General features: G+C 34.3%; 1 long non-coding RNA gene across 1 annotated transcript; it reads left to right on the top strand.

Annotated features, from left to right (window-relative positions):
• The first annotated feature begins 9,793 nt into the window (after positions 1–9,793).
• LOC142166276 (uncharacterized) lies at positions 9,794–11,525 on the top strand. The gene is made up of 2 exons (XR_012696555.1): positions 9,794–10,518; positions 11,150–11,525. It is a non-coding gene; the product is annotated as an uncharacterized LOC142166276 (long non-coding RNA).
• The last annotated feature ends 813 nt before the right edge of the window (positions 11,526–12,338 follow it).

The raw sequence follows: 12,338 nt of genomic DNA, 5'->3' as shown, positions 1-12,338 counted from the left end.
TAGTTTCAAACAAAAATACCCTTAGATGGCGTTAATTATTTACTCTTAAAACCTTTTGTGGTGTGGTATGCCAAATAAAACTCTTAAGCCCATGGCCCCGATAAAATTAGTTAACTCTTATAGAAAAATTGAGGTGTTCCATTTTCCTTTTAATAGTCCACGGCCCTCATGAAATTAATTCAAACCCTTTTAAAAAAATCGGGGCGAGCCATCAATTAAATTTTCCATGGCCCTCGCAAACATTGTTATTAATTTGAACCTTCGTAGTTGCTTTAGGCGCGTTCTTCAAATTAATTTTATTTATTACTAAATTCGGTCGTACATTTCATGTGACCCAATTTCAATTCTAAACAATGTTAAATAGAATGTGTCGCGAACCGTGGGTGCATTTCATGTAGCGTGGTTTAAGACGTGTTTTAAATAGCATTGAATCTTCCTAAAAGCGGTTAAAATAAATAAAAGGCGGTTATAAAGTTAAAAATGCACAATAGGTTTAAAACATGTAGTGAATCAGATAATAGGCCAATTATTAATAGTTTAAGCAACCGTGCTCGAACCATGGAACCCGAGAATGCCTAACACCTTCTCCCAGGTTAACACAATTCTTTATCTAGAATTTTTGGTTCGCAGACTTTTAAATAAAGTCAACTTTTCTCGACTTGGGATTTTAAAATAAACCGGTGACTTGGGACACCAAACAAACTATTCCAAGTGGAGACTCTGAAATAAATAAATCCCATTTCGAATATTGTCACTTTAATTGGAAAAATTCCCTTATATACCGCCTCGGGGTGGTAAAAAAGGAGGTGTGACATTGGGAGAATAAAGAGTATTTGAAAAATCTCCTCTTATGTTTTAGGATTTTGAAAAGTGAAAAATAACTTAAAGTCTCGTTTAAATATACTCCTCTCAGACCATCTTCGCGGACCACATAAAAAAGACTGCGGCCGCAGAGCTCCACCGCGGACTGCAAGAAATCGAGCGTGGCCGCGAAGACCTGGCCTTGCTCATTAGAACCCACCGTGATCGCAAAGATTTCACCGCGGACCGCGAGACCTAGCTTCAGAGACCTACAACTTCTCAAAACTTGCAACTTTTTCTTAAGTGTAAAAACATCGCGAAACCTATCAAAAATTCATCTGGGCCCTCGGGGCTCCAAACCAAATGTGCATACTAACTCGAAAACATATATGGACTTACTCGTGCGATCAAATTGCCAAATTAACACCTTTAGCAACGAATTTATCATCAAAATCAAAGATAAATCTCATAAACTCTTAAGTTCCATTTTTAACAATCGAGGGTCCGATTCACGTCATTTCAAGTCTGTTTCTTACCAAACTTTATGGGCTCAACTTAAATAACATATAAGACTTGTATCGGGCTTCGTAACCAAAGATACGGGCCCGATACCATCAAATTACAATACATTCACATTTTGAAACTCTTAAAAATTCAAAAAATAATTTTCTTTAAAAACTCATTTCTCGTGCTTGGGACCTCGGAATTTGATTCCGGGTATACGTCCAAGTCCCATATTTTCCTACAGACCCTCCGAGACTATCAAATCACGGGTTCAGGTCCGTTTACCCAAAATATTGACCGAAGTCAACTTAAATTCATTTTAAAAGCAAAATTTATCATTTTCCACAGATTTTCACATAATGACTTTCCAGACACACGCCCGGACTGTGCATGCGAATTAAGGTGAGACAAAAAGGAGGTTTTAAGGCCTCAAAACATAGAATTTATTTCCAAAACAAATGATAACCTTTTGGATCATCACACCTTCATCAATAGCATAAGTAGTTTACAGTTTTGCTAATAACTCACAAATCTTCTTTGTGCAAACTGGGGCAAAAAATTTTGTTTGTTTTATTTGTTTCAGTTGCAGGAACTATCTAGAGAACGATGTTAATGCTTTTTAGAAATTGGTTTCAGGTTCAAATCAGAGAAGCACCAGGAGCCCGCTTGAAGAACAGGGTCAACTTTCAGTTTCTTCCAAGATCAAGCAGGAGGATCCCGCCTGAAGAACAGGGTCAACTTTCAATTTTCGAGTTTAAGAAGCAAGAGCTCACCTGAAAATGTAGGTTTACAAGCGCAAGCCTACATCAAATTCAAGCTTATTTCAAAGTTCAAGTTAGAAGCACCAGGAGCCCGCCTGAAGAACATGGTCAACTGTCATTTTTTAGTTCAATTCAGAAGTACCAGAAGCTCACCTAAAGAACATGGTCAGCTTTCAATTTCCAGTTTAAGTTAGAAGTATCAAGAGCCCGCTTGAAGAACAGGGTCAACTTTCAGATTTCAAGTTCAAGTTAGAGGCAGCAGGAACCTGCCTGAAGAATAGGGTTAACCTCTAGTTTTTCAGTTCAAATCAGAAGTAGCACGAGACGCCTGAAGAACAAGGTTCGCAAGCTCAAGTTTACTCCAAGTTGAAGTTTATTTCATGTGCAAGCAGCAGGATGCCCGCCTGAAGAACAGGGTCAACTTTCAGTTTTCTTCAAGTTCAAGCCAGCCGGAGCCCACCTGAAGAATAAGGTTGATTTTCAGTTTCATGTTGAAGATTCAAGTAGAGATTCAAGGAAAATTCGAGATAAGAATTAGATAGGACCTTGTATTTTTCTTTTGTTTTGCTGTAACTTTTGTTTTGTTTTTTATGTAATGGCATGAACCGAGGACTAGAACCTCAATGGCACTTCACTCGACTCTCCACCTCGGTATACCTTTCCATTCTTTTTTACCTCTGAACTATATGTGACCTGATTCCTTTATAGTCAAGGATATGTAGGCAGCTCAGATACCAGGCTCGATCACCATCATTTTATCCAACTTTATTTTTTTTAATAAGTGTTGGGTCAGAACTCAATTACGTTGCTTACTCAATTCTTTGCTCAAAAACACTTTGTGCTTTCAAGCAAAGAAGGGCACTTGTAATCACGTAATTTTTTACCCGCATATTAGAACTATCTTTAGTAGTCTTACTATTTTTTATATTTATTTGAGTTTATAGTATTTTAATCTATTATTAATTTTAATTCATATTTTTAAAGCATAAAAATTGTAAACTACAAAAATCTTTTCCTTTATTTACGTTAATTTATATTTCATCTAGTTACTTTTAGTTTATATCACTTTTCATAGAATTGAAAAATACAAAAAAATAGTATTAATATTTTATTTTACCAAAAAAGATAAGAATTTTTATTAAAGAATATATTTAATTAGTTTAGTTTTAAAGTTGTAGGTTTTAGTATATATTGAGTAGTAATTAAATTTCATTAACATAGTAATTCTATGTCTCCTCCTAATATTTTCTGTTATCCTAGATAAATTAGTATTTTTGTAAAGTATTTATTTTATTTCATTTTATTATCCAACATTAGAAAAAAAGAAGAACAATGAAATGAAAAAAAAGAAGAAGGAAAGGAACGTAAATAGGGGAAAACAGATTTTTGCCCAACTTTGAAATTCAATTCAAGTGATCCTCTTTTATTTTTCTTATGTAAATAATTAATGGTTTCTTTATTTTCTAATGGGGCCCACCTCCTTAAATGGATTTCTTCCATATCCTCAAAGAAATAGAAGCCAAAATTTCTTTTCTGTTATGAAATAAAAGCAATTTAGTAAAACATGAACAAGAAATAAAAGCACTTTAGTAAAACATGAACAAGAAATAGAGATAGAGAGAAGGAAGAGATTTTCTTCTTCAATTGTGTGTATTTTCCTATCTATTACAAGGCCTTTATATAGGCATGAAAAGTGAAGAAAATATGTCATGGAATATATCATTGAACATAAAAAATATGTCATTGAATATGTCATTAACCATTTGAGAGAAAGATCATGGAGGAAGAGTAGACATCCACCATATTTTGATTTTTATCATAACACTCCCCCTTGGATGTCTATAAATAATGTGCCTCGTTAAAACCTTATTAGAAAAAAAATCCTAATGAAAGAAAAAGAGTACACATATTTAGAAATACGCCTTTTGGTTGCCTCGTTAAAAACCTTGCAAGGAAAACCCAATGGGACAAAACCTTGTAAGGAAAAAAGAGTACAACGCGTATTAACTCCCCCTGATGAGATCATCAGTTCACATCGTTGAGCCTTCGTATCCCAATCTTGTACACTAGTTTCTTGAAGGTTGACGCCGGTAGATATTTGGTGAACAAATCAGCCATATTATCACTTGAACGGATCCGTTGCACATTAATATCACCATTCTTTTGAAGATCATGTGTGAACAATAATTTAGGTGAAATGTGCTTTGTCCTATACTAGTTTCTTGAAGGTTGACGCCGGTAGATATTTGGTGAACAAATCAGCCATATTATCACTTGAACGGATCCGTTGCACATTAATATCACCATTCTTTTGAAGATCATGTGTGAATAATAATTTAGGTGAAATGTGTTTTGTCCTGACTCCTTTATGAATCCTCCCTTTAATTGAGCTATGCATGTTGTATTTTCTTCATACAAAACTTTGGGTAGTTTATCACACTTCAAACCACATTTGTCTCGAATAAGATGTATAGTAGACCTCAACCATACACATTCTCGACTTGCTTCATGAATAGCAATTATCTCAGCATGATTAAAAGAAGTAGCCACGATTGATTGCTTAGTCGATCGCCAAGATATGACAGTGCCACACATGTAAACACATAACATGTTTGAGATCAAGCCTTGTGTGTGTCAGATAAATACCCCACATCGACATAACCAATAAGATCGGTATTGCAATCATTGCCATAAAATAAGCCCACACCGGTAATCCCCCTTAGATAACGCAATATGTGTTTGATTTCATTCCAATTTCTCCTTGAGCGGAGCTATATCTTGCTAAGACATTAACTGAAAAAGTTATGTCATGCCTTGTAGTGTTAGCAAGATATATTAGCGCACCAATTGTATTAAGATATGGTACTTTAGGACCAAGAAGCTCTTCATTATTTTCATGAGGTCAGTGGATCTTTATTTATATTGAGTAATCTCACAACCATCGGGGTACTTAATGGATGTGTTTTATCCATATAGAAGCTCTTTAAAATCTTTTTAGTGTATGCTGACTGAAGGACAAAAATTCCATCTTTCATATATTCAATTTGTAGACCAAGACAAAATTTTGTCTTTCCAAGATCTTTCATTTCAAAATGTTTAAACAGTCTACTGCTTTAGGAAGCTCTCCAGGAGTTCTAATGATATTTGAATCATCAACATACATGGCGATTATAACAAATTCAAATCCATATCCTTTTATAAGGACACAAGGACAAATTGAATTATTCTTATACCCTTCTTTCAACAAGTATTCTCTCGGGCTATTATACCACATGGGCCCTGATTGTTTCAATCCGTATAAGGATTTTTGAAGCTTTAATAAAATTCTTGGAAACCTTAATATGCTCCAAGACAATTTAAATCTTTCAATGATATCCATTATACGCATATCAAGTTTTTCATATATTGCCAGATTAAAACCTGAAGTGACTATATCCACTATAAGAGAACATGTCTCCATATAATCAATGTGAGGATATTTACTAATTTTCTTGTGCCACAAGTCTTCTTTATGTCTATCGACTTGAACCTTTCGCACAAAAACACATTTATACCATAATTGACTTTATACTTTCAGGTGTTGGACTATCCGTCCAACTTCACATTTTTCAAGTGAAGTCAATTTTATTGAGTATTTTTTTATTTGGCCAATCTTTTATCCGTCCAAATTTCATGAAAGATTTGATCTCAAGATCCTCGTCAATATTAATCATATTGAGCGCTACATTATATTAACAATATCGTCGACAATCATTTTATGTCGGTTCCATTATTACCCAATAAAGACATAACTTATTGAGATCTCTTTATTTCATTATTTTCAGGTACCTGAGCCTCTCCCATGAGGTCTTATGAAGTGTTATGTCGTGGTGCTCTTCTAGGGCACGTGCCTCCTTATTATGACCATTTTGAATATTTGCCCTTCTCCTTCTTCAAGGAGTTTTATCTTTGGAACTGATTGGTCTGTTACACTTCATGCGTGCCATAGACTCTGTCCCTCATGGACTTTATTCTATTTGGAGCATTAGCAGCTGAAATATGACATTTAGCTTTGGGTCAACAAATGCGTCTGGCAATAATTTGTAAATGAATTACCACTTGAACTTCAAGTTTATATTTTCTTGTACGAGGATCTATATGTATTCATAATAATTCATTTCATGTATCACTTTCTCAGCTGCCCATTTTCTCCCCCTAATATTGGGATCACCAACACATTTCCCAACTATCTTTGGGAACTCATCTTTGTGCATTTTGGTGGTATAATTAAATCATATAGCACATCCATATTTCTATATAGAAATTATTTGGTTCCTGACCCTGAACCAATTGTGATAGGGAGAAATTTTTATAACTTGGCTAGATGCGTACAAGTGCTGTTGTATATTAAATAATAAATCTCATACCAAATTTTATTTTTGGAAGTTTTGTTTTCATAACCAATGATTTAGCTATAATTGGAGGGATACAATTTCTGCTAAACCAACTTGGATTTAAACCAGTATTATTAAGATAAATCATCATAATTTATATTCTGAAATTGTGCTCTAATAATTTGAGCAAGCAATCTTGCAAAAATCAAACTGCAAGTTGATAACAAATGCACATGTGACCATAAAATAGATGCATCTATTAAAATTATATAATAGCAAACGGTCCACATGGCAGGTGACTGGGCCCTATATATATATATATATATATATATCACCTTTTATTCCTTTAAGAAATCAAAGGATTCAATCCCAACCTTTAACTAGTATATCATGAGAATAAGCAGCACAAGAGAATTCTTGAAGAATCTTCTATTCTTCAATATGTGTCAATGTAATTCTTAATTAATTTTTCGCATCATAATTGAACCGATATGGTCAACCGGTCATGCCAATTAATATTTATTTTAGTAAATCTCTAGTTTACTTGTGGCATATGATTCCAGCATCATGCTTATATTTGTGTAGTACAAATAGAAAGAAGATCGGGTAACCTTTCATATTTACCCGGTATGATTATAGAAATATGAAGATATTCAATCTTCCTTTCATTTATAGTCTCAATATGCCAATCACTTTGACTTATATATTTGAAACTCAAAAAGTTTCTTTTGAGACTTTACAATATCAATGTCATGAATAAGCTTATTCATCCGGGATAGTAACAAATTAGTTTTTCCGGAGTTCTTAACAACTATTGTACTACAAGATCTTTTATCATACCATTCATATGGTAAATGTCTCCTTCACGGAGAAAATTATATCATAATAGATTGTCATGGTCAAAATCATCATAAGCAAAATTATTTCTTGCTTTAATTTTGCCTTTAATAACTTTTATAAGGCATGGCAAAATAATATTTGGCATATCACATGTACGCGACCAATGACATATTCATGTAACCACACAATAATATTTATTCTCTTTATTTTACTCAAACCTCCCTTAGAGGTGAGTTGTGTGGTATTCATATAATCATGAATTGCATGTCTTTATTCATTGCTTTTATCACATATTGCCACATTCAACTTTAGGAATGGGTTTGCATTCTCAATGCTTATCATAAGTCACATTCTCTTCAAGGAATGGATCATAATCAGCGACATGCTTTATTATTTTCATACCAATTTGATGGTAAGCATTGCCTTCACATTTTGAAGGACTATTTTGAGAACCCTTATTGTTCTCCTTTTATAATCATAGTGATGATTATTATTATTTTGATATTTGGAACGCCCACGTTCATTGTTCAACCAATTGTCTTCATTGAAACTTATTATGCATTGTTATCACATTCACTTCAAGAATGGAACAAATCAAGTGGGACAATTTTCATGCCTTTTCATGAAAAATATATTATTTTTCTTTAGTCATCATTATATCATCAATATGGTACATTGGGACTCAAACCCAATGTCTTACCAATATAAAGGCATGTTAGGCCATAATAAATTAGGACTCAAACCCAACTCTTATCATTATGGAGCATCAGGACTTGATCCCCATGTCTTACCCTCAATCAATGGCATAATAGGCTAAACAATATTGAGATTGATTCTCAAGCCTTAATTTCAATCACATGCCAAGAAAGTTATACAAAACTAATTTGCAACTTAGCAAATCAAATTTGCTTTCTTAAATAAGTGTACAAATCTCAAATTAGTGCAAATCTTTATTAATTATTTGTAGCATCTATATAAAATACAACCGTTTGTAGTCAGAATATTTCTTCTAAATTCTATAAGAGTTTAAAAGGATCATAAAATCATTGTCATAATATTTATTGAGTCTCTCTAAAAAATATTGTTGTTTTCGGGGTATGCCCTACCTATTGGATTTGATTTAACGCCATGACTTTCCTTCACTCAATTCAACCAAGCAATTAGAGAATAAATTTATCAAAAGTACACCTAACACATATATAGTACTAATACATAAATTCAGCATTTATATTACCTGAAAAGTGACATTATAGGTAACAACTTACCAGTTGTAGCTTGTGCATCATTCATATAAAATACTTAAAATTGGTAAGTCAGTAGCAAGCATCAAGTAGGTCATGGATACTCAAAAATACCTCTTCTAGTAATCATACTAATCATTGTTTGCTTTCAAATGATACGACCATAAATTATGAAGTATACTTTCAAATAGCTGGTTTGTTTTCCAAATATCATAGAAGTACTAATTAATCAACCTAGATAAAGATGTGAAGTATTTCTTGTTTTCTTCAAGATGATTTATGCTTTTAATCAGTATGACCAATTTTATTTTATTTTTTATTCCTTTTTTTTTGGTACTATATGCAAGTGTAAAAATCCAAAAGGAAAAAAAATATTCATCCAAGTAAAAGAAAATGTTTAAAGCGGCAGGACAGATTGAAGATAGTTAACACATAAATATGCATAGGACAATTTATATAAAATATCCTTGGTTACCATGACATGCATCATATCAACAATTAACTGCTACTATGATTTTCACATATAGAACTTTGAAAATTTTATTCCATTCATGTGATATAAAAGATGTAATATTAATATGTGCTTATGCAATACAGGTGTAGTACGAAGTTGTGTGCATATGAGATTTTAAAGGAATGACAAGTATAAGATAATCATACTTTCTTACATTTCATTACTTACCATATGTAGTTTCTCTTTACATTTAACCATGTGATGATATGTATGACTTCTAATTGTAATCTTTCCGGATGTAGAATTTTTTTCGTAGATATATATATACAATTGGTTAGAGACTCGTGCTGATAACGTGTTATAAAATAAAAGCAATTTAGTAAAACATGAACAAGAAATAAAAATAATTTAGTAAAACATGAACAAGAAATAGAGATAGAGAGAAGGAAGAGATTTTCTTCTTCAATTGTGTGTATTTTCCTATCTATTACAAGGTCTTTATATAGGCATGAAAAGTGAAGAAAATATGTCATGGAATATATCATTGAACATAGAAAATATGTCATTGAATATGTCATTAACCATTTGAGAGAAAGATCATGGAGAAAGAGTAGACATCCACCATATTTTGATTTTTATCGTAACATTTTCCTCATTCTCATACTTTGTATTATGGGAGATTAGCACAATAATAATTTATGACTTTGTCGATTCTACTCACAGAAAGGGACACGACATTTTCTTATGGGGTTGGGACCACACGCTAGCAAAAAGAAATTGAGAATAGATAAGATCGCACACACACATAGAGAGGGGGAACGAACAGAGGGAACAAAAAATAGAGCAAAAGTGCAAAAAAGAGCCACGACAAACACCAAATCAGGAGTCTTCCACTTTCTTCTTCTTCTTCCTTATCTCTACCATGAAACCTCTATAATAACACCTAATTTTCATCCATTAATATTAGATCTCAAGTTATCCATGAACACCCCAAGCCCACCTCAAACTTACCGTGAAGAGCTGTCAAAAACGACGCCAAAACTGAGCTCTGAAATGCAGCTCCAAACCAGCTGAAAATTAGCTTTAAACCATCTCCAAAACCTATGAGAGTCAACCCGAAAATTCATCTGCCAACTACTACCAAGAACCAGCCAAAAATGGACCAAAAAAGCACCCGGAATGACCCGAAATATAAGCTAAAAATCTGCTCAACTCCATCCTCAAAACAATCCTTAAACTCGCCCCAAACTTAAGCAAAATCCAGCCTCGAAACTCATGTTAGAGCAGCTTCGAAACAGTTCCAAAGTTGTCGCGTTTTCGCTGTAAAGAAAGTGCTTAGCTTATTTTTTCACTTTTGGGTTTTCGACGAGTTTCGAAGTTGCCGAGAGGTCGTTCTCAGTTCTAGTAGAGGTGCCTATTCGATATCTTTGTCCGATTTTCCGATCTAGGTCATGTTCTCTAGTTTCCCATGGAGATTCTTGCTTGAGGTTCTATCGCGTCGCACCTCCGAATTGTCAAACAGTTGCATTTCAGATTTATTTGAGGTTTATTTCTCCCTTTTCTCTACTTTTTCTTCACTTAATGTCATGCTTTTGTTTATTTTCATAATCTCATTAATCAGTCTTTTCTTTGTATTTGTTGCTCGTATGAGTTAGTGTTTTGTTCCTCTGTTTTGGGGTGTCTTAGTAGTATTTATTTATTCAGTTTTGTTCTATTGATTACTGTTTGCGTAATGTTTGGTTTAATTTGCTTGGATGAATCTTCATGGCTTAAATGAGTTATTGGTTTCCTGTTTCATTGCTTCATTAAGGGATAAATGCTTAAGGTTTCACAATTAATATTTTGATGACAAAAGAATTATGTCACGGTCCAATTTCATTTTAGACCGTGATGGTGCCCACCACCATTGCTAGGAAAGCCAACAGTGAAGAATCTAGTGATTTCCCACTTTAATATATTTTTCAAGTAAATAACTTCCTTAATTTAAAAGATTTAAGGGATAACGTATTTAAAATAATTAGAACAAAGGCAGCTAAATGCAGTCATAATCGTAGAAATACAACCCAAAATCATAAGTCTACCAGTGTGTGCCAAGACCCGATGTTACAAGTGTATGAGCACTCTAGTAGAATATATAAAAAAATACTAATCTATTGTCTGAAATGAAATTGACAGAAAAATATAACAAAAGGAAGACTTCGGCTGCTGCAGAACGGCTTGGAAAGGCAGCTCACTGTATAGTCTCGTACCGGAAGTCAAGCGTGTGCGCACCAAATGTACCTGCCTCAGATAATGCACTTTTAAGTGTAGTAGTGTAGCGTGAGTACATAAACAACATGTACCCAGTAAGTATCCAGTCTAACCTCGAAGAAATATTGACGAGGGGTCGACTTTGACACTTACTATGGGCTAACAATGATATATCAAAATTATATACTAAGCATGTGTCACGACCCCAAATACCGGTAGTGATGACACCTATCACATTACTAGGCAAGCCAACCAGTCCACTAACCACAACCTATTTCCTTTAGTAAAAAACCATTTCCAACATGAGTTTTAAACACCGATTTCATAATAAACGTTTAAAATGACAGAAAATATGCTGAAGTAAAAATAATAATAAACTACACAGCCCAATTGATCTGGTGTCACGAGTCTAGAGCCTCTAATGCAAGTCCGAACATCCTACTACATAGATAGTCTAGAAAATACTGAAAAGATAACAAGATAGAAGGGAGAGAACAGGGTTGCGAACACCATGCAGCTACCTCGAAATCCCCGACAGAAAACTGAACCAGCTGAAAAATGCTCACTCGGCCGCTCGGGCACGTGGATCTGCACACAAGATGCAGGGAGTAGCGTGAGTGCACCAACTCAGTAAGTAACTAAAGTAAATAAGGTCTGAAAGTAGTAAAGAGCAGTTCAAAAATACATAACGGAATAACCAACGAAACAACATGTCATCTTTACAGTTCAAAAAATCAGTTTCTGTTATAAAACCACATTTCCAGTTTAAACATTTGGAACCAATTATTTAGCAGTATATCAAACAGAGGCTTATTTAAAAGAAGAGTGAAATCAGTGAAAACATCATGACAAGGCCTCTCGGGCAAGGAATCACTCAGAATCTGGCCCCTCGGGCAGCCTTTCAGTCACTCGTGACTCAACTCTCGTCACTCATTACTCACTCTCAGCACTCGGCTCATTTATATCTCATAATAATAGAAATCGTAGTAACCGCTGCGGCGTGCAGCCCGATCCATATATTTATAGTCGACTACGCTCACTGGGGGTGTGAAGACTCCGGAGGGGCTCCTACAGCAAAAGCGTCATATCGCTGCGGCGTGCAGCCCGATCCAAT

This window comes from Nicotiana tabacum, chromosome 11, assembly GCF_000715075.1.
Source record: "Nicotiana tabacum cultivar K326 chromosome 11, ASM71507v2, whole genome shotgun sequence".
In the NCBI taxonomy this organism is placed as follows: domain Eukaryota; kingdom Viridiplantae; phylum Streptophyta; class Magnoliopsida; order Solanales; family Solanaceae; genus Nicotiana; species Nicotiana tabacum.
The sequence above is the reverse complement of the archived record's forward strand: the minus strand, read 5'-3'. Positions and strand labels throughout refer to the sequence as shown.